Genomic DNA, 21,332 nt, shown 5'->3' on the forward strand with positions numbered 1-21,332 from the left:
GAAAGAGGGCCTTCTTCGTTAAATCTTTCAGCGAAGCCTCGTGCAAAGGTTCAAAGGGACTCACCATTAAAAATTTTAGAACTATGTCCAAATTCCACGAAGGTGTCTTAACCTGTGGAACCTTTGATGTTTCGAAGGATCTCAGAAGATCGTGAAGATCCCTATCATTCGTCAAATCTAGGCCTCTATGACGGAAGACTGTTGACAGCATACTCTTGTATCCTCTAATTGTTGATACTGCAAGCTTGTCTACATTCCTTAGATGGAACAGGAAATCGGCAATTTGGCTCACAGAGGTCTTGGAGGAGGAAATGCCCTCTTTCCTACACCATCTTCTAAAAACAGCCCACTTAGACTGGTAGACAGATTGAGAGGAGCTCTTCTCGAAGTTCTCGCGGTGGCGATTAGCTTTTGCCACGCCCCTGAAAAACCCTCTCGCTCTTGCCCGTGTTTCTTGATAGTCTGAATGCAGTCAGACTCAGAGCGAACGGGTTTTGGTGATATCTCTCGAAGTGGGGCTGTTTGAGAAGATCGGTTCTTACTGGTAGGATTCTTGGGAAGTCCACTAGTAGGGACATGACCTCTGTGAACCAATCGCTTGCTGGCCAGAATGGTGCGACCAGTGTCATCCTTGTTCCTTCCGACGCTGCTAACTTCCTTGTTACTTCTCCCAGAAGTTTGAACGGGGGAAAGGCGTATACATCCATCCCCGTCCAGTCCCAAAGCATTGCGTCTACTGCTACTGCTTCCGGGTCGATGATCGGAGAACAGTAAAGAGGCAGTCTCTTCGTTTTCGAAGTCGCGAAGAGGTCCACTATTGGTTTGGTCGTCCCCATAGTTTCCATAACTGTTGGCAGACCTCTATGTGCAGAGTCCATTCTGTTGAAATCAATTGATTTCGACGGCTTAAAATGTCTGCTCTGACGTTCTGGACTCCTGAAACAAATCTTGTCAGGAGAGTTATGTTCCTCTCTTCTGACCATAACAGGATTTCTCTCGCTATCTTGTAGAGAGAACGAGTGTGTCCCCCCCTGTTTCTTGATATAAGAAAGGGCCCTGGTGCTGTTCGCGTTGATCTGGACAACCCGGCCTATGACTCGTTCTTGAAAGGCTAGAAGTGCTAAGCGAATTGCCTCCAACTCCTTGAGGTTAATGTGCCAGCGAGAGCATGGAGGTTTTGATGGTACCTCTCGAAGTGGAGTTGTCTGAGAAGATCTATCCTGTTTGGAAGAGATCTTGGGTAGTCTACTGTCCATTCCTGTACCACTGTGAACCAATCTTGGGATGGCCAAAACGGGGCGATGAGTGTTAGTCTCGTCCCTGATGATGCAACAAATTTCTTCATCGCCACTCCTAGCAACTTGAATGGAGGGAAGGCGTAAGCGTCGAGTCCCGACCACTCCAGTAGCATGGCATCCACCGCTATCGCTCTCGGGTCTTCGACTGAGGAGCAGAAGTTTTCTATTCTTTTTGAAAGGAATGTCGCAAATAAATCTATTTGTGGCCTTCCCCACAGGTTCCATAGACTTTGACAAACCTGCTCGTGTAAAGTCCACTCCGTGGGGAGAACTTGGTTTGTTCTGCTGAGCCTGTCTGCTCTCACATTCTTTCCTCATTTCACAAATCTGGTTAGGAGTGTGATGTTCCTCTCCTCCGTCCATGACAGCAGGTCCCTCGTTATCTCGTAAAGGGAGAACGAATGCGTCCCCCCTTGTTTTTTTATATAAGCCAACGCCGTGGTATTGTCTGCGTTGACTTAGATCACTTGATTTTTTACTTCTGATTCGAAGAATCTCAGTGCCAGGAACACTGCATATAGTTCTTTGGCGTTTATATGCCAGTCCTTCTGTTCTCTCTCCCATCTGCCCGACACTTCTTTTGCCCCTAGAGTCGCTCCCCATCCCGTCTCTGAAGCGTCTGAGAACAAGGTTAGGTTTGGGTTCCGAACCTCTAGAGACACTCCCTCATTCTTTTTTAGCGGAAGCAGCCACCACTTCAGGTGTTTCTTCGCTTCTAATGTCACAGGAAAAGTGTCCGACAGACGTCCCTTCTTCCAAGTCCATGATTGTTTTAGGAAGAATTGTAGTGGTCGAAGATGAAGTCTTCCAAGGGACACAAATTGTTCTAGGGAAGAGAGAGTCCCTAGAAGGCTTAGCCACTCTCTGGCTGAACTCCTTCCTCGTTTCTTTAGAAAATAGGACGTAAACTTTCTGAATCCCTCGCAGAATCCTTTCTTGGGACGGAAAAACCAGAAAATCCCGAGAATTCATCTGAATCCCCAAATAGACTAAGTCCTGACTGGGGATCATCTGCGATTTCTCGAGATTCACGAGTAGTCCTAATGAATTCGTCAAATCGAGTCTCTTCCGTAGATCCTCCAAACATTGTTTCTGGGATTTTGCTCTTATTAGCCAGTCGTCTAGATAAAGAGAGACGTTTATGCCCTCCAGATGTAGCCATCTGGCCACGTTCCGCATCAGGTACGTGAATACGTACCTGCGGAGCGGTGGAGAGGCCGAAGCACAAGGCCCTGAACTGAAAGACCTTTCCTTGTATCACAAACCTTAGATACTTCGACGATGGGTGAAAAGGAACGTGAAAATAGGCATCCTGCAGGTCTAGAGAGACCATCCAGTCTCCCTTTCGCAGGGCTGAAAGCACCGAGGCAAAAGTCTCCATCGAGAACTTTTTCTTTTCTACATAACAATTCAGGATGCTCACATCCAAGACTGGTCTCACTCCCCCCGATGCCTTTGGTACTAAAAATAGGCGGTTGTAAAACCCCGGGGAGGAAGGATCCTGAACCTCCTCTATTGCTTCCTTGTCTTTCATCGCTATCACCATCTGAAGAAGTGTCTCTCTCAGCACAGGGTCCTTGTACTTCGCCGATAGTTCCTTCGGAACTTTCGACAAAGGTGGTTTGTCCTGAAAAGGTATGATGTAACCCTTTTCCAAGGGGGGACTGCTAACGTCAAGGGGTCGGCCTTTCTTTTCCTTATGCCCAGGCTCCTACAAAGTTTAGGAGTCTGGCCCCTACAGAAGTTTGGAGGATTTTGCTGCTACATTGTTTTCTTAAAGGCCCTAAAGGAAGACCTTCCTCGCTTCTCTGTTGTCTTCCTTTTTGTTGGAGGTCGAGAGGTGGAACCTCTCCGAAAGGGCACTACCAGAGTACGAGTAGGTCCTTCTTATCCACTTGAAACCGGGGGGGGGGGGGGGGGTGGCTTGGTCTTGGCTTTCTTGGTAAGACCTGAACCAAGAGATCTTGGGTTGCTTTCTCAGCCAGCGACTTTGCAATATCCTTCACCAAGAGAGAAGGAAAAAGATGCTCCGATATAGGAGCATACAAAAGGGCTGACCTCTGTGAAGGGGACACAGCTTTGGTCAGGAATGAACCAAACAACGATCTCTTCTTCACTACTCCAGCACCGAACAGAGATGTCAATTCTCCCGAACCGTCTTGAACCGCCTTATCCATACAGGATAAAATACTATGTAGAACTTCGGGTTCCAAAACATCCGGTTCTTTCGCCTTTTTGGCCAGCACTCCAAGGGACCAATCCAAGAAGTTAAAAACTTCTAGTACATGAAAAAGCCCCTTAAGGTGCTGATCCAATTCCGACATGCTCCAATAAGCCTTCGCTGAGTTCAATGCCTGCCTTCTTGATGCTTCGACTAAGCTAGAAAAATCAGCTTCTGCTGAAGATGGTAGCATAAGACCCATCGCTTCCTCCGTCTTATACCAAATAACTTTCCTCCCTCCGAGTTTACAAGGAGGAGAGCAGAAAACTGTTTTCTGAGCCTCCTTCTTCACATTCATCCAGTTATTTAATGATTGAAGAGCTTTTTTCATTGAAATAGCTGGTTTCATTTTTAAGTACGAGGACGACTTAGGAGTCTTCGTACTCGAAAACAAATATCTCGGAGAGGGAGGAGCTGCTGGGCTTAGGGAATCTCCAAACTCTTGAAGAAGCAGAGACGCTAATACTTTGTAATTGGAAACGCCCTCATTATTAGGGGTTTCTTCCTCCAACACATCTTCCAACTCCATCATGGAAGGAGAGTGAGTTCTTATATGGAAATCTTTTTCCTTAGGAGAGATACTCCTAGAAGGAGAGAGACTAGCCGATCTAGAAGCTCTCTCTTTCCTATCCAATAATTTCTCTTGAGACCTTGAAGTAGAAGCCTTCGATGTACAAGGTTCTCTTTGAGGAGTTCGATCCCCTTTATTCTGAATCGGGCTCTTATTTGCAGGAGAATCGCTATCTGAAGATATTACATGCCTCAATAAATATCTCCTCCTAGCAACTTCCAGCTCAACTTGCATTCCCTTAACAGCTGGCGACTCGCGCCTGGTTGTCTCCTCGCGCGTGGTTGGCGCTTCGCGTCTGGCTGGCGCTTCGCGCCTGGTTGGCGCTTCGCGCTCGGTAGTTTCCTTTTATACACTTCCTACTCTCAAAAGGTTGTTCTTTATCAATAAATCCATCTTCTTGTCCTGATGTTGGTTTGGGCTTGACCAGAGCCTCACGCCTGGCTGGCGCCTTGCGTCTGGCTGGCGCCTCGCGTCTGGCTGGCACTTCGAGCCTGGCTGGTGCTTCCCGCGCGGCTGGCGCTTTGCGCCTGGATGTCTCTTCGCACCTGGTTGCCTCGCGCCCCGAAAGCATTCCATGAACTCGTAATTTCGTGGGTCTGTGAAAGACAGACTCTTCATCCGAAGAGGAAACTTCTTTCCTGGGAGGTTGATAATAAGGCGTCCTCGATTTCTTCACCGGATGATACTTATCCTTTCTTCTGGGAGGATCTCGGGAAAGAACCCCCACCAGGGAAGCAATGGACTCCTGCATATCTTTCAATATCTTAGTTGTTTCCTCCCTTTGATCTAAATGAGTTAAAGGAGAGGATACTTTCTCCATTCTCGACGACTTAGCGGGAGAAGGCAAAACTTTTGCTTTCTTATTTTCCGTCGGGGAATCCTCCGAAAAACGTTCTGGACTCGAGTTAATTCCAGTTTCTTCCCATATCCTCTTCAGGGGACGAGAATGATCCGCCCATCTCCATCCTCTTTTAGGTGACGAATTCTCGGATGAAGAAAAACATTCACGAAGAATGCTTTTTCTAATGCGCTCTTTGGCAGTCTGGGATGTCACAGAATCTGCAGAAGAGACGTCATGATGGTTGGGAGTTTCTTTTTATTGGATGGGCGATTCTTCCATAACCTCTCGCTACGGCTTTTGACATTTCTTCTCCTCTGGGCTTGGGAGCTTGAAAGAGGTCTAGGCCTGGGAGCGTTGTGAAGCCAATCAGACGCCTCCTCCACTTCACTGGGGACATTCACATCACTTTCCACAGCACTAAAATTTTGCTTACCTTCTATGGCAGCCATTTTACGCTCCATTTTCATAAGCGCTGCTTTAAGGCTTGCGATCTCCGAAGCAGAATCAGTAGGATCTGCATTAGGAGAAAGTCCTGAAACAGAAGGAGCATTCATAATGTAAGAAGAGGTTACATAATTACTCACCAATTCACTTGAAGAAAGAGAGCTAGGCTTGGTTTTGGAAGAGGACTTCCTTAACCGGTCTTTCTCTAACTTCTTCAAATAACAAGTTAGAGACTTCCACCCTTCAGCACTCAAACTCTCACATTCACGACAAGTGTTATCGATCGAGCATTCATACTTCCTACATATTCTACAGACAGTATGAGGATCAACCGAAGCTTTCAGCATCCTCACCTTGCACCCTGCATTCACACACATTCTCACTACACTTCCAGAATCAGACATCATAATGAAAAATCCAAGACAAATTCCAATAACGGTCCACAATAGCGTATGCCAATACAACGATCCAAATACGTCACCAAAAGGTCCAAAACGAAGATCAATTGCAATTCAAAAACGAAATCCAGCCGGAGATACCAACAACGATGTTACCAGTATGGCCGACAGAAAAAATATGATGGAAAACGGGAATGGTTCCTATTCCTGCCACCCAGCAGCAGCGCAGTTGATCACCTGACCTACCTGTAGCGTGTGCGCGAAATTCGAAATTCTGTCGGCGCGACGGAGTCAATAGCTAAGTATATATCTGACAGGTAAGTTGAATGTATAAAACCTTAATTTTAATGCTTTGGGTGCATTCAAAACTATGTAAACTGCATTCTTATTGCATTTTTCATCAAAAAAACCTTTAAATATATTGATTATTTTGCATTTTTGGTGTCATATTTCATCTGCCCGATCAGCGTTTGTAGGCATCGTAACTCTGGAGCATGCGTCGTAACCCTGGAACATGCGTCATAACCCAGGAAATAATTTCTGATGAATATAATTGAAAAGCGTCGTAACCTTGGAACGTCGTAAGCCGAGACCATCATAACCTGGGGACTGCCTGTATTCTAGTAATATTCAATCATTTACCTTCATTTTATAACAAATTGGAAGTCTCTAGCACAATATTTTGTTTTATGGTGAATTTATGAAAAAACTTTTTCCTTACGTCCGCGCGGTAACTCTTCTGAAAAAATCAGAAATTTTTTCATCCGATTGTCATAATGTTTGCACCGTTTTATATTAGCCGTTACATAAAGTTTTATATATGGAAATGTGCACAATTTCATGTATAATACATGCGGTCCCAGGGTTACGACGGGTCCGGCTTACGACGTTCTGAGGTTACGACGCTTTTTCTTAAATATTAATTGAAAAATCCGCCCTGGGGCCCTGGGTTACGACGCTTGTTCGAGGTTACGACGCTGACGCTTCCGACGCTCCGAGTTACGACGCTTTTAAAAAAACGCATACTATGATAAGAATCCTTTATAGTTTAGCACAGTATATTAATAAAAATAAGTTTTTGGTTAGATTACAAAAAAATTTTTGAGGTTATGATGATTTTCGACACTTTTTATGTCGTATTTTTAAAAAATTTTTTAGAAACGCCTCATATGCGGAACTAGTTTCCAAGCGAATGAATACACTAGCTTGGGATGTGCAGTTTATAACAGTCCAAAAGCCCAAATAATGAAAAAATCATTGCTTGTTTCCAGTATACATAATTAACAAAACTAAGTTTCTGGTCAGATTACAACGCAAATTCCAAGGTTACGACGGTTTTTTATGCCTTTTAACGATACCTCATACGCAGAACTAGTTTTCTGAGCGGAGGGCGCATAATTAATTTACGCTATTTAAACTGTATGGTAACGCATAGTCAAGGATAAGGTTAACGCATTCTCAACAGTATACATATCCTTTAATACAAAACAGCAAAATATCATTGAAACATTATTTCACTAAAGAATCCATTTATACTCTACTTAGACTTGGATATAAAAACCATAGTTTCTCTCTCTCTTCTCTCTCTCTCTCTCTCTCTCTCTCTCTCTCTCTCTCTCTCTCTCTCTCTCTCTCTTTGTATTTTCCGACAAAAATAATCACTAATTAGTGTATTTTGATGTTTATTTTCATGACTAAATACAATTTTTATATAATACAAAAATGATTTACTATTTTCAAAATATTAATTTTGATTAATACTGTATTAGTAAGTTTAAATAAGTTGAAATGATATCACATAATAAAAATAATTCATTCTCTCTCTCTCTCGTCTCTCTCTCTTCTCTCGCTCTCCTCTCTCTCTCTCTCTCATCTCTCTCTCCTCCTCTCTCCTCTCTCCCTCTACAAAGATGTATGTTTTTTTGTATGATAAATAAATGATTTTACTATTTTCAAATATTAAATTAATTTTTAATTTATATACCAGCAATAATATCAATTCATTAAGAAAATTTTACCATAGTGAATTAGTAAGATTTTAGCTTATATTTTAAGAATTATGGAAGAATGAAGGAAATCCCAGTCTTCTTCCAGTAACCCTTTCTTGAGATCCAGGTACTAAAACTGTCAGATTATCAAGTTCTGTGACAGCCAGGAGGGGAAGAGCTGCAGTGTTGCAATCAAGTGTTCCTGGGGATTCCCCCCCCCCCCACCTCTCTCTCTCTCTCCTCTCTCTCTCTCTCTCTCTCTCTCTCTCTCTCTCTTCATCTCTCTCTCTCTCTCTCATTTACTGAGACTCAAGATTTTTTATGTACTTGCACTATTTGTTTTTAATACTTTCAAATAATAATAATAATAATATAATAACTGTAAGTTACAAAATTCATATGTGATAGTATTTTAAAGAAATACAATACATACTACTCTATCCATGTCACTTTTAATTAAGGTTAACTCTCTCTCTCTCTCTCTCTCTCTCTCTCTCTCTCTCTCTCTCTCTCTCCTCTCTCTCTCTCTCTTTTGGGGGGCCACACAAAAGATAATAATGTGTCATAGTGGTAACTCCCTCCCTCTCTTTCGCTGGAAGCGTTATAAGTATTTTTTGAGAGAACAGAGAGAGATAAACACTCTCTCTCTCTCTCTCTCTCTTTACCGAGATGAAAGAATTTTTATGTACTATTATGTAAAAAGCTTATTGATAATTTCAGTTATTTAATAATAAGTAATAATATAATAATAATAATAATAATAATAATAATAATAATAATAATAATAATAAAACTTTAATTACAAAATTCATAATGGTCGTATTTTTAAAGAGATGAAATGACCTTTCCATTTGCACTTGTAAGGATAATTCCTCTTTCTTATCTGAATGAGAGAATTTTTATGGTAGATGCACGTGTTTATTATATTTCAAATAATAATAATAATAATAATAATAATAATAATAATAATAATAATAATAGAAGTAGTAATAATACGATAACTAATTTCAAAAGAAAATTCTTCCCTTCATCTTTTTCTGTATCAATTTCCCTACCTCATAACTCCAGTGACACTCGGAGCTTAACAATGCCATACAATGGTCAACGAAATGAAATTGTTAAGATACAATAAAGTTTTATACATACTTACCTGGCAGATATATACTTAGCTAATGTCTCTGACGTCCGACAGAATTCAAAAACTCGCGGGCACACGCTACAGGTAGGTCAGGTGATCGACCCCCTACCGCCGCTGGGTGGCGGTAATAGGAACCATTCCCGTTTTCCAACAGATTTTCTCTTCCACCTATCTCCTGAGGGGAGGCTGGGTGGGCCATTAAACGTATATATCTGCCAGGTAAGTATGTATAAAACTTTATTGTATCTTAACAATTTCATTTTTATACATGCAACTTACCCGGCAGATATATACTTAGCTGATTGGCACCCTTGGTGGAGGGTAAGTGATAGTTACTCAATATAAATTGCAATTAAAAAAACAGGGAAACAACGTCTTGTTGTAGGTACTATAAAATATTCTTAAAATCTTGGTTCCTACCTTATTGGGCAGAAGACTTCATGAATACTGTCTATGAGTCTGCTTGCCTCAAGAGTTTCAGTGAGGATGAGACCTGCCACTGAGAACTCTTCTGGATCTTATCGATGGGGGCTAGCCTGCTTACTCGACAGAGCCTTGTCTCGGATCGTACCAATGGGGCTATCCCACTTACATGGTAGAGCCTTCACCTTTGTCATATCAATGGGGACTAACCCTCTTACAAGACAGAGCCTAGGTCCAAACCATTACAAGGAGCATGAAAACCAATCTCGATCACCTGACCACACTAATATTGTTAGAAACTACGATTTGAAAGTGGTACATTTCCACTACCACTTTCAATCAACCATAAAAAACAACACCACAAAATTAAAATTTTCTAATCTATCTAATTTAATTAAGATTGGTTTCAGCCCCCTGTCCCAGCACCGAATCCGCAGATACGTAAGGTCCGAGAGAGAAGCACTTTTCATAAATGACACGTACATCTCTCAAATAGTTTGATGCGAATACTGAATTACATCTCCAGTATGTGGATTCGACTAAAGCCTGTAAAGACATATTTTTATGAAAAGCTAAGGAGGTAGCCACAGCTCTGACCTCATGCGCTTTCACTCTCAGTTGTCTGAAATGTTCCTCTTCACATGATGAATGGGCTTCTTTAATAATGTCTCTAATAAAGAAGGCTTGGGCATTCTTTGACATGGTCCTACTCGGGTTCCTTACTGAGCACCAAAGGCTCTCCGAGTTTCCTCCCATTCGCTTCTTCCTTTCTAGATAGAATTTGAGGATCCTGACTGGACATAAAGTCCTCTCTACCTCTCTCCCCACCAGGGACAACAATCCTTTAATTTCAAAAGTCTTGACCAAGGCTTAGAAGGATTCTCATTTTTGGCTAAAAATAGGGGATTAAAGGAGCATACTGCAGAGTCCTTCTTAAAACCCACTGTGCCCTCTAAAGCCTGAATTTCGCTTATTCTCTTAGCCGAGGCTAAAGCAAACAGGAAGAGAGATTTTCTAGTTAGATCTCTAAATGAAGAACTATTAGGAGGTTCAAACTTCTCTGACATAAGGAATTTCAACACCACATCCAAATTCCAGCTAGGTGGTCTAGATGTTTTGGATTCGAAGTCTCCAAAATCATGCAGATCTTTATCGTCTGTGATGTTTAGTCCTGTATGTCTAAAAACTAATGAAAGCATGCTCTTATAACCTTTTATGGTAGAGACTGCTAGTTTACATTTCTGCCTCAAACGTTAAACAGCAGAAAATCCGCTATCTCCGTCACAGAGGTACTGGAAGAGGATACATTCTGATTCCTGGCCCACCTTCGGAAGACCTCCCACTTCGACTGGTACACGCGTATAGTTGAGGGTCTTCTGGCTCTTGCAATTGCCTTTGAAGCTGCGCATGAAAACCCCCTCGCTCTGACGAGTCCTTCGACAGTCTGAAGACAGTCAGACTGAGAGCGGGGAGGTTTTTGTGGTATCTGTCGAAGTGGGGCTGTCTGAGAAGATCGTTCCGTAAGGGAAGGGACCTTGGAAAATCTATCATCCATTCCAGTACCTCTGTGAACCAATCTTGGGCTGGCCAGAATGGGGCGATGAGGGTCAGCTTTGCTCCCTCCGCTGAGACAAACTTTCTTATGACCTCTCCTATGATCTTGAAAGGAGGAAAGGCGTAACCGTCTATTCCCTTCCAACCTAGAAGGAGACCGTCTATTGCTACTGCTCTCGGATCCAAAATCGGAGAGCAGTAGTTCTCCAGCCTTACATTCCAATGCGTTGCAAAGAGGTCTATGTTGGATCTCCCCCAGAGGTTCCAAAGTTGGTTGCAGACCTCCGAGTGCAGAGTCCACTCTGTGGGAATGACTTGATCCCTCCTGCTTAGCAAGTCTGCTCTCACATTCTTTTCGCCTTGTATAAATCTCGTTAATAGCGAGATGTTCCGTTCCTTCGCCCACAGGAGAAGCTCCTTTGCCTTCTCGTAAAGGGAGAGAGAGTGAGTCCCCCCCCTGCTTCCTTATGTAGGCTAGAGCTGTCGTGTTGTCAGAGTTCACTTGCAACACTGAATTTGAGACTTGGGATTCTAACTGCATGAGAGCTAGATGCACTGCCACTAGCTCTTTCTCGTTGATGTGCCAGGACACCTGTTCCCCACTCCAGGTGCCTGACACTTCTCTTGAGCCCAGAGTCGCCCCCCATCCCACTTCCGAAGCGTCTGTAAACAACACTAGGGAGGGGTTCGGTAACTGCAGTGATAGTCCCTCGTTGAGTCTTCCTGGTTCTAACCACCAGTTGAGCTCTTTCTTTATTGCCCTGGAGAGAGGAAAGGAGTCCAAAAGATCCTGATTCCTCTGATTCCAATTCTCCTTCAAGAAGAATTGAAGGGGTCTTATGTGAAGCCTCCCTAGAGAAACGAACTGTTCCAGCGAGGAAAGGGTCCCCAGAAGACTCATCCATTCCCTCGCGGAACATCGTTCTTTCTCTAGGAAGGTCTTCACTTTCTGTATACCTCGATCCTGTCTTTCCATGGATGGATATACTTGAAAACCCCGAGAATCCATCAGAATCCCCAGATAGACAATGATTTGCTGGGGATCCATCTGGGACTTCCCGGGGTTTATTAACAGTCCCAAGGACTGAGCTAGATCCAAAGTCGACTTTAGGTCCTCCAGACATCGATTCCTGGATTGAGAACGAATCAGCCAATCGTCAAGATACAGATATTCTTATTCCTTTCCAATGTAGCCAATGAGCTACATTTCTCATCAGCCCCGTGAAAACTTGGGGAGCTGTGGCAAGACCGAAACACAAGGCGCGAAACTGATACACTTGGCCCTGTACCATAAACCTTTGGTACTTTCTGGACGAGAGATGAATGGGTACATGAAAGTAGGCATCTTGAAGGTTCAGGGACACCATCCAATCCCCTGCCTTAGCGCTGCGAGAACAGATGAAGTCGTCTCCATTGTAAACTTTGTTTTGATCACAAAGTGATTTAGGGCGCTTACGTCCAGCACTGGTCGCCACTCCCCTGAGGCTTTCGGTACCAGGAAGAGGCGATTGTAAAAGCCTGGGGACTGAAGGTCTTGAACCTTTTCTATCGCCTCCTTTTCGAACATTTGTTGCACCAAATGCAGGAGGGCTTGGTTTTTTAAAGGATTCCTGTATCTCGCCGCCAACTCCCTTGGCGTCGTGGTTAAGGGAGGTTTTTCCCTGAAGGGGATAAGATATCCTCTCTCGAGGATCGAGAGGGACCAGTTGTCCGCCCCTCTCTGAGCCCAGACTCTTGCAAACTTCAAGAGTCTGGAGGACTCCTGTCTCACTGCAGTTTCGTAAATGGTCTTCGAGAAGATCGTCCTCTCTTGAATGATCTCCTACTCTTAAGAGGGGGTCTAGAGGTTGCTCGTCCTCGAAAGGGCTGTTGGAATGACGCCTTATGCGTCCCCACCTCTCTTCTAGCCAAAGGCGCCGCTGGTTTCAGCCTCTTGGCGGACTGAGCAAGAAGATCTTGCGTCGGCTTCTCGAAAGGGATCTTGAAATATCCCTAATTGTTTCCTGTGGAAACAGGTATCCTGAGAGAGGGGAAAATAGCAACGAGGATCTCTGCAAAGGAGAAACTGACTTGGCTAGAAAAGAGCTGTAGACGGACCTTTTCTTGAGTACTCCTGATCCAAAAAGAGAGGCCACTTCCGTGAATCCATCCATGACCGCCTTGTCTAGGCACGAAAGGACACTGGTCAATACCTCCATGGTTACGAACTCCGGATCCTGTGCTCTTTTTGCTAGGGCTCCTAAGGCCCAGTCCATAAAGTTGAAGACTTCTAATGTGTGAAACAGACCCTTGAGCAAATGATCCATCTCGCACATTCCCCACGACGCTTTAGCCGAAAGTAAAGAGCGCCTCCTCGAGGAGTCCACTAAAGCCGAGAAATCCTCGTCTGCCGACGAAGGAAGGCCTAACCCCATCGGCTCTTTAGTGTCGTACCAACACCCGGCTTCCCTGCCAGTCTAGACGGAGGGCACATAAAGACCGTCTTACCTGCCTCCTTCTTAACCAGGAGCCAGTTCTCAAGACTCTTAATCGCCTTTTTCATTGAGAGAGTAGGTCTCATCTTGACAAAAGAGGGGGACTTCGCCAGTCTCGTGCTCGAAAGAAGAGAGCCTGGAGAAAGAGGATCAGCCGAACTAAGCAAGTCCCCGAACTCCTGAAGCAGAAGAGAAGAAAGTCTCTTATAATCTGAGACTCCCACCGCTTTAGGTTCCTCCTCTTCCGAGACTTCCTCCAAGGTTACATTCGGAGAGGGAGACTTCTTAGGAGAAGAACTCCTAGAGGGTACGAACTCTTTTCCTTCAAGCATACGCCAGAGGAAGAAGCAGGTTCATTATCAGGGATATGCTTACTCCCTGTCCTCGGGATATAAGAACCCTTCGCTTCCTGCCGCTCTACCGGTTCTTGATACCTGAGCGGAGAGACTCTAGAGCCTGCCTTACCAGGCTCTTGGCGCCTGCTCGGCGAGGAGTATGCGCCTACTCTCGAGCGTCTACCAGGAGTAGGGCGCGATTCAAGGTTTAGGCTCCTTCCCGGATCTTGGCTCCTATAAGGAAAGGCGCTTGCGCCTACTCTTGAGCTTCTCTCAGGAGTAGGGCGAGAATCTAAAATTAGGCTCCTTTCAGGCTCTTGGCGCCTGCGAGGAGAGGCGTTCGCGCCTACTCTTGAGCCTCCTCCAGGAGAAGGGCATGAATCCATGTTCAGGCTCTTCTTAGGCTCTTGTTGCCTGTAAGGAGAGGCGCTTGCGCCTACTCTTGCTCGACTTCCAGTAGCAGGGCGCGAATCCAAGATTAGGCTCCTTTCAGGCTCTTGGCGCCTGGAAGGAGAGGAGTATGCGCCTACTCTTGAGCCTCTTCCAGTACAATCACTTCCAAATCAAACCAAAAACAGCGTATGCCAATAGCCAAAGATCAAATACTTCCCAAATATCTTCAGCAAAGCAAGCAAGAAATTCCATGCAGGAGCTACCAACAAAGTTGTTACTAGCACTGGCGAAAGAGAAAATCTATTGGAAAACGGGAATGGTTCCTATTACCGCCACCCAGCGGCGGTAGGGGGTCGATCACCTGACCTACCAGTAGCGAGTGCCGCGAGTTTTGAATTCTGTAGGACGTCAGAGACATTAGCTAAGTATATATCTGCCGGGTAAGTTGCATGTATAAAATTTAATGGTTTTATGTAATCTCTCTCTCTCTCTCTCTCTTGTATTTTAATGAATATATACAGTAATTTGTGAATACACAGTGTTGCACATGAAAAAAGTAAATTAGTGATAATTTTAGAGATATGGCCCTAAGAAAAATTGCAAATTAGTGAAATTTTCCCTGTGGACATGTTTTCAAAAACGTCGTTCCGGCTTACGACGATTTTCGGGTTACGACGCGTCTTAAGAACAGAACCCGCGTTGTAACCCGGGGACTGCCTGTATAGCAATTATTTACAATAGGTACGAAGGTCAAGATGTCGTGATGTCATAATACAGGACTTGAAAGAACGTTCTAATTCCGAAAAATAATTACTTAAATTTGAGTCAGAATCGAGTTACTTTTCCTACCTAAGGAACTTCATTGAGATGATGAGGGTCGGGTTCCTCTTTCTGACCATGCACCTCTAGCTCGCCCTTGAGCTCCAGTTCCTCCACGCTGACGAAAGGGGCCTCTAGCCCTGCCACCCCTAGCAACCTTGGTAAAAGGTTGAAATACCCGATACTCATAGACCGGGTTAAAAGCAGGCGACACTGAATACAGTGGGGGAACCTGTTGGCTAGCCGAGGCGAAAGGAAGACAAATTGATGCTGTTGCTGAAGCTGAGCCTTAGAAGACGAAGGCTGGGGAACTTGCTGAATTGGTACAACTTGTAACACAGGATGCTGTTGCAGAACTTGGAAAGGTTGGTACCTTCTTTGCCTCTTCCTAGCCCTAAAACTGGAGGAAGAAGACTCTAATTTCCTTTTGAAAGGAATGCCCCAACGCAATCTGATGCTTTGATTAAAACGTGATGCCTCGTTCTGAACCTCGTTTACTGCCGAAGCTGGGAAGAGATCTGCACCCCAGATTGAGGAAGCCAGAAGCTTGTTGGGTTCGTGCCTGATCGTAACCTCGGATAGAACATGCTTCCTGCAATTTCTCTTAGTAACTGCAAAGTCGTACGAGTCACACTGCATGCTCAAAAGTAACGACTCCGCAATGACCTTAAACAGCGGCTCATGAGCGTACTCCAGAGCCGCCGTCTCCGTCATCACTAGGGAGTTAAGAGACCTTGCAAGACGTGTCCTAGTATCAAATTCGGCTTGGATCAGTGCGTCTGACAGCCTAAGGAGGCGCTCACTAAACAAGTTGATTGCACAGTTTGGCTTAAGCTTGCCTACCGAGAATGTAGCCGGCAAACTTCCCACAATTTCTCTCTACCTGGGAGTAGCAATGATGTGGGATCTGTCTCGCTAAGCTGGGGGTCTTCCCGAGTCACTGCCTAAAGGGTAAGTCCTGCTACCTTTGATGTAAAAGGTAAGGGGTTCCCGTCATCAGTCGTAAACATAGTGAAAGGGCTTTTAAATGCTGTAACCTTAGTATTTGAGCAGTTCCACCCTTCTAGGCTCCGTATCCATGCTTGCTGAGCCTGATTGCTAGAAAGGATAACAGTCCCCTTGGAGACCTTATCCTCCCTAATCAGAGCTGCCTCCATAAGCCTAACATAACCTATAAATGGTTGGCCGTAACCCCTTCGGGGAAGAACTCGAAATCCTCGAGTCTACGTGTACCACAACCTTCTACAGTCAACATCCCGTTGACAAATGGAGCAAAGTTTTCACCCTCCAAGGATTACCAGGGTGGAACGGAGGGAGCGTGGACCCGTCAGGCATGCTCTGACCTTGCACCAAGTTACTAGGTGCCGGAACTGCCGACTCCTGTCTGAGACCTGCAATCAGGAAGTCCTGTGCACCTAAGCTTTTAAAACACTCTTCCAAACCTTGCTGCAACTGAACTCACTAAGCTACCAAGACCACTGATCTGATTTAAAATATTCGTGTTGAACAGGTCTTGCCGACTAAAGGGGAACCTTCCTGCCCTCCCTACGGTACCTTATGAGGTATCCGATCTCTAGACGTTGATGGAATGGGACTTGTGGGGCAATGGGAAGAGTTCCCTCTTTGAGGCCTTGGATTTGCAGACTTAGAAAGAGATCTCAGCCTAGGTTTAATATGTGTATGAACCTCTGGCACCTGCCCAGGCCTTGGCTTTGTCTCTGATTTGCTTTTAAGCAAGGTTTTACCCGAAGGTTTTCTCTTTAATTTAGGAATCACAGAGGAGGAATGTGACCTGGAAGGGGGCAAACCTCCTGTGAAACCCATGAAGGAATTGGAAGTAAAGGGAGAGGAAGAATCAGTCACTCGAGGAAAGACCCCGGTGACCAACTAGGCTAGCCTCATTAACACTGTTACCTGTACCCATATCTAGTGTAACGGGTAAATCCTCACTACTTCAAGTGAGACTCCTTCCAAACCAAGGTCCAGCAACTCTGCCTCTTGCTGTTCCATAACTGAATCTTGAATTGATTTGATAATTGGTGCTGCGACTTTTGGGTCAACGTATCCGGCAGATTTCCCGGCTGGGAAGGCTGCCATATCTTGAGGTAAAATATACGGCTTAGCTTTCCCTACGTTCCGTCCAAAACCTCCAACCCAGATCTTGAGGGTGGCGAGTGCAGCATGCTTAACAGACTGCTCCGTCTGTAATGCAAGGAATGTGTCAATTTCGAGTAAAATCTTCGAACATTATGCTTACATATGTTGATTAATTAATGTAATTTAATTTAAAGAAATTTTTATTATTTATTATTTTTTTTTTTTAACACTAACACAAGTAGTGTAATATAATTCCATCACAATATGCATAGAACAAGCAGTGCGGTAACTTACCGAACAGGTAACCTGTTGTACAAGTTGTAGCAGGCAAAGCAGTTTTCGTGATGCCAGACTACGGAATCTGTAAGCAATACTGCGCACGGGGCATGGTTCCGGCAAACATCATGGTTGCACGGATCCTGTAGACCGGCAACCAGACACTGAGTGGCCTGTAAGTGCAATAATATATAAGAACAATTGCACAAACTTATTAGGATTATTATGATAATAATGTCATATGCCGGAGCATACCGGACTCAGAAAATATAAAACCCATTATATATTTATATATTTACGTCCCGGGAACCGTGTAAGAAATAAAACAACCCAGAACTATATGACTGGGGGGGGGGGGGGGGGGGGGGTTGGGGGGGGGGGTTTTACACGAAGTATCCCGGGACGGCCACATGAACTCCCAAGTTCCGTGGCAAAACGAAAAGAAAAATTGAAAATTAAAATAACAAATATAATATCTCCGCCCTCGGAAGAGTAACTTCCGTAAACAGCCCTCAACGACTACCGGAGAAGCCGGAATCTAAAACCGCCTTATGCGGAGAGGGAATGTTTTAGGCGGATGGATGTAAGTTCCGAGAGTTGAAAGAAGCAAAGCGCAACAAATCCACGGAAACCGAGGCTAAATACGCAAAGCAACCATCAACTCCGGAGGAAGGTCGGCTGAGAAGCGACACCACCAACCTAAGGTCCTGGAGGACCGGCCCTCTACACTCCCCCCTCCGCTGATTGGGAACGGTTGTCAGCGACAACCAGAGCGAGAGGAGCACCCAATTACTGGGGGGACCCACGTGAGGGGGGAGGAAGGGAGGACTGATGGGGTGACGATCATGTGACCAGCGTATCCCCGCGAAAAAAGATCACGAGGAAAACGCAGGCACAGCCTATGTAGGCTAACCAACATAACATCCAACAAATACATAGACAAAAAAATAAAATCAATTACTTAAAGCTAAAAGAAAATCATGCTTTAACACGGGGTGGGGAAATGAAAATAAAACCTCTTAAAATATAAAACCGCTATGAAGGCCACCCGATAACGGTGGGCGCAAAAGGGGAAATCCTACTTGCCTATTGACAAAACGATAAGAAACGGCAGGCAGACGAAAAGAAGAAAGGGAAAAATGAAGAAAGGGAAAAATATCTGAATGAAATATACCAAAATTAATAATAAAAGGGATAACGGTGGATATACGGCGGAACACGTAACAAAGAAACGTGCTCGAATGAGGACCCCCGTGAAAAACATGAAAATAATGAAAATAACAAAAACATAAACGAAAATAGGATCGACTTAAACTGCCACCCAAGAAATAAATAAATATATGTACTGAAATATCACATGTTACAAGCAGAGAGGAAGACCACTCGAAATCAGTACAATTCAAGGGTAAGCCGTAAAGGCGACTCGCCGCCCGCCCGCTACTTAAAAGTGACCCTAAATAAAGGCAAAACAAAAGGCAAATTCACTCCCTAAATATTGAAAAAGGGCGGAACCAGTACTTAACTTGGGTGAAGAGGTAGATTGACGATCCATAACCAAGAATAAAAATGACATTGTTATGATACAATAAAGTTTCATACATACTTACCTGGCAGATATATACATAGCTATCGACTCCGTTGTCCCCGACAGAAATTCAAATTTCGCGGCACTCGCTACAGGTAGGTCAGGTGATCTACCGCCCTGCTCTGGGTGGCAGGACTAGGAACCATTCCCGTTTTCTAATCAGATTCTCTCTTCCACCTGTCTCCTGCGGGGAGGCTGGGTGGGTCTTCAATCGTATATATCTGCCATGTAAGTATGTATGTATGAAACTTTATTGTATCATACCAATATCATTTTCATACATTCAACTTACCTGTCAGATATATACATAGCTGATTGACACCCTTTGGTGGAGGGCAAGAGACAGCTAACTTACTGACTAGACAGGTAAATAACATATGTTGTAGGTATTAATGGACCTTGGTTCCTACCTTATTAGGTGGAAGACTTCGTGGCTACTGCCCAGGAGTCTGCTTCACCTCAAGAGCCTTAGCGAGATAGTGATCTGCGGCCAAGAGTTCTTGTGGATCTGTCAATGGGGTCTCATCCACTTACTCGGCAGAGCCTAACTGGCATTTGTCAATGGGTGCTAATCCGCTTATATGACAACACGCCTTCTTTAAGGAGCACACCACCGATCCCGATCACCCGATCCTAACCCATGTTAGTTCTAAGATTGCCAAGAGTCATCCCCAAACTCTTAGCAAACAACCAAAAACTTGATAATCACACATACAAAATTCCCCAAAAAAAATTTTGTACCCCTCTAAAAGTCAGTTGTCACTTGATTTCCTAATGAAAAGAAGTGAAGGCCGCCAGTGCAGCATCTGACACTCCCATGCACAGGAAATACAAGAACACATCCGACAAGAGGGTTACGTACACATATTTAAGGATCGGTGCTCTCTCCTTTACCCAGAACCGTCTGTGCTGACACAAACGGACCTAGAGAAAAATGTTATTGTTATGATACAATAAAGTTTGTTCATACTTACCTGGCAGATATATATATAGCTGTATTCTCCGACGTCCGACAGAATTTCAAAACTCCCGGCACACGCAGTGGGCGGCCAGGTGGTTAGTACCCATTCCCGCCGCTGGGAGGCGGATATCAGGAATCATTCCCATTTTCTATTCAGATTTTTCATACAACTGTCCCCTGAGGGGAGGTGGGTGGGTACTTTAATTATATATATCTGCCAGGTAAGTATGAACAAACTTTATTGTATCATAACAATAACATTTTGTTCATGAAACTTACCCTGTCAGATATATATATAAGCTGAAATCCCACCATTGGAGGTGGGAAGGGACAGAATAGAAGGATTAGGAAACACCTCAAGTGCAGATGATTGACATCTTGATTCCTTACCTGTTAGCATAGCTGACTTCTTGATTACTGTCACCGAAGTCTGCTTTTGCTTTACTAGAGTTGCCAACCTGTGTAGTTGGTGCGCTCTAGATGATCTGTCAACGGGGGCGTGACCACAATGTGACTAGACCATATTGACCATACTGTGAGGGCAACGAAGCTAAAAACCACCACCTGACCTAACCTATCGAAGTTAGTCCCATAACTTCTAGGCTAAAGAAAGGGAAAGCGCCTCAAGCTCTACCCACCCTTCAACCATAAACCAAACACCAAAAAATTAAAAAGCACACACTACCCCCCTTTTCTATAGGATAGTATTTGTGCTGCTCCCTGCCCCCAAAACAACACCATTTCTGCGGATATGTATGGTCCAAGCGACTCGCAGTTTCTCATATGCCATCTTCACATCCCCGCAGGTAAATGTGAAGCAAACACAGAGTTGCTTCGCCAAAAAGTAGCGCTAATGATATCATTAAGTGCCATATTCTTTCGAAATGCCATTGAAGTTGCAACAGCTCTCACTTCATGGGCTTTTATTTTCAAAAGCTTCATATCACCATCCGAGCAGGACGCATGGGCCTCCCTGATGGTGCTTCGTAAAAAGAATGCCAGTGCATTCTTCGACATAGGAAAGTCGGGTCTCTTAACAGAACACCATAAATTTTCAGAAGGACCCCGACAATCTTTGGTCTTTTGCATGTAAAATTTGAGAGCCCTGACAGGGCACAGGACTCTCTCTGGCTCTTGTCCGATGAACTCTGCTAACCCCTTGATTTCAAAGGTTTTTGGCCAGGGGTTAGATGGGTTCTCATTCTTCGCTAAGAAATTAGGATCCAGGAGCACACTTGCACTGTGTCCTCTGAAACCCACATATTTACTAATTGCCTGAATTTCACTAACCCTTTTTGCCGTGGCAAGAGCAGTTAGGAAAATCGCCTTTCTAGTAGTGTCTCTCAATGAGGCAGCATGCAGAGGTTCAAAGGGAGCCGACATCAAGAACCTTAGAACTACATCAAGGTTCCATGATGGAACCTTCGGTTGTGTAGTACTTTGGTTGTCTCAAACGATCTCAAAAGATTGTGAAGATCTTTATCATTTGTCAGGTCTAATCCTCTGTGACGGAAGA

At 44.4% G+C, this 21,332-nt stretch overlaps 1 protein-coding gene across 2 annotated transcripts in view; it reads right to left on the minus strand.

Moving 5' to 3' along the window:
- The window catches only part of LOC135204186 (uncharacterized), a 70,271-nt gene that overhangs the window by 39,925 nt on the left and 9,014 nt on the right, over positions 1-21,332 (minus strand). Inside the window, exons 1-2 of one of the 2 annotated variants that reach the window (XM_064234256.1) lie at positions 17,289-17,512; positions 16,812-17,099 (exon numbers count right to left, since the gene is read on the minus strand). The exons of the other annotated variant lie outside the window; for it this stretch is intronic. The gene's annotated coding sequence lies outside the window, so the exon portion shown is untranslated. Of the gene's footprint in view, positions 1-16,811; positions 17,100-17,288; positions 17,513-21,332 lie in introns of those variants that run through there. 2 annotated transcript variants of the gene reach the window in all.

Source organism: Macrobrachium nipponense, chromosome 44, assembly GCF_015104395.2.
Source record: "Macrobrachium nipponense isolate FS-2020 chromosome 44, ASM1510439v2, whole genome shotgun sequence".
In the NCBI taxonomy this organism is placed as follows: Eukaryota; Metazoa; Arthropoda; class Malacostraca; order Decapoda; family Palaemonidae; genus Macrobrachium; species Macrobrachium nipponense.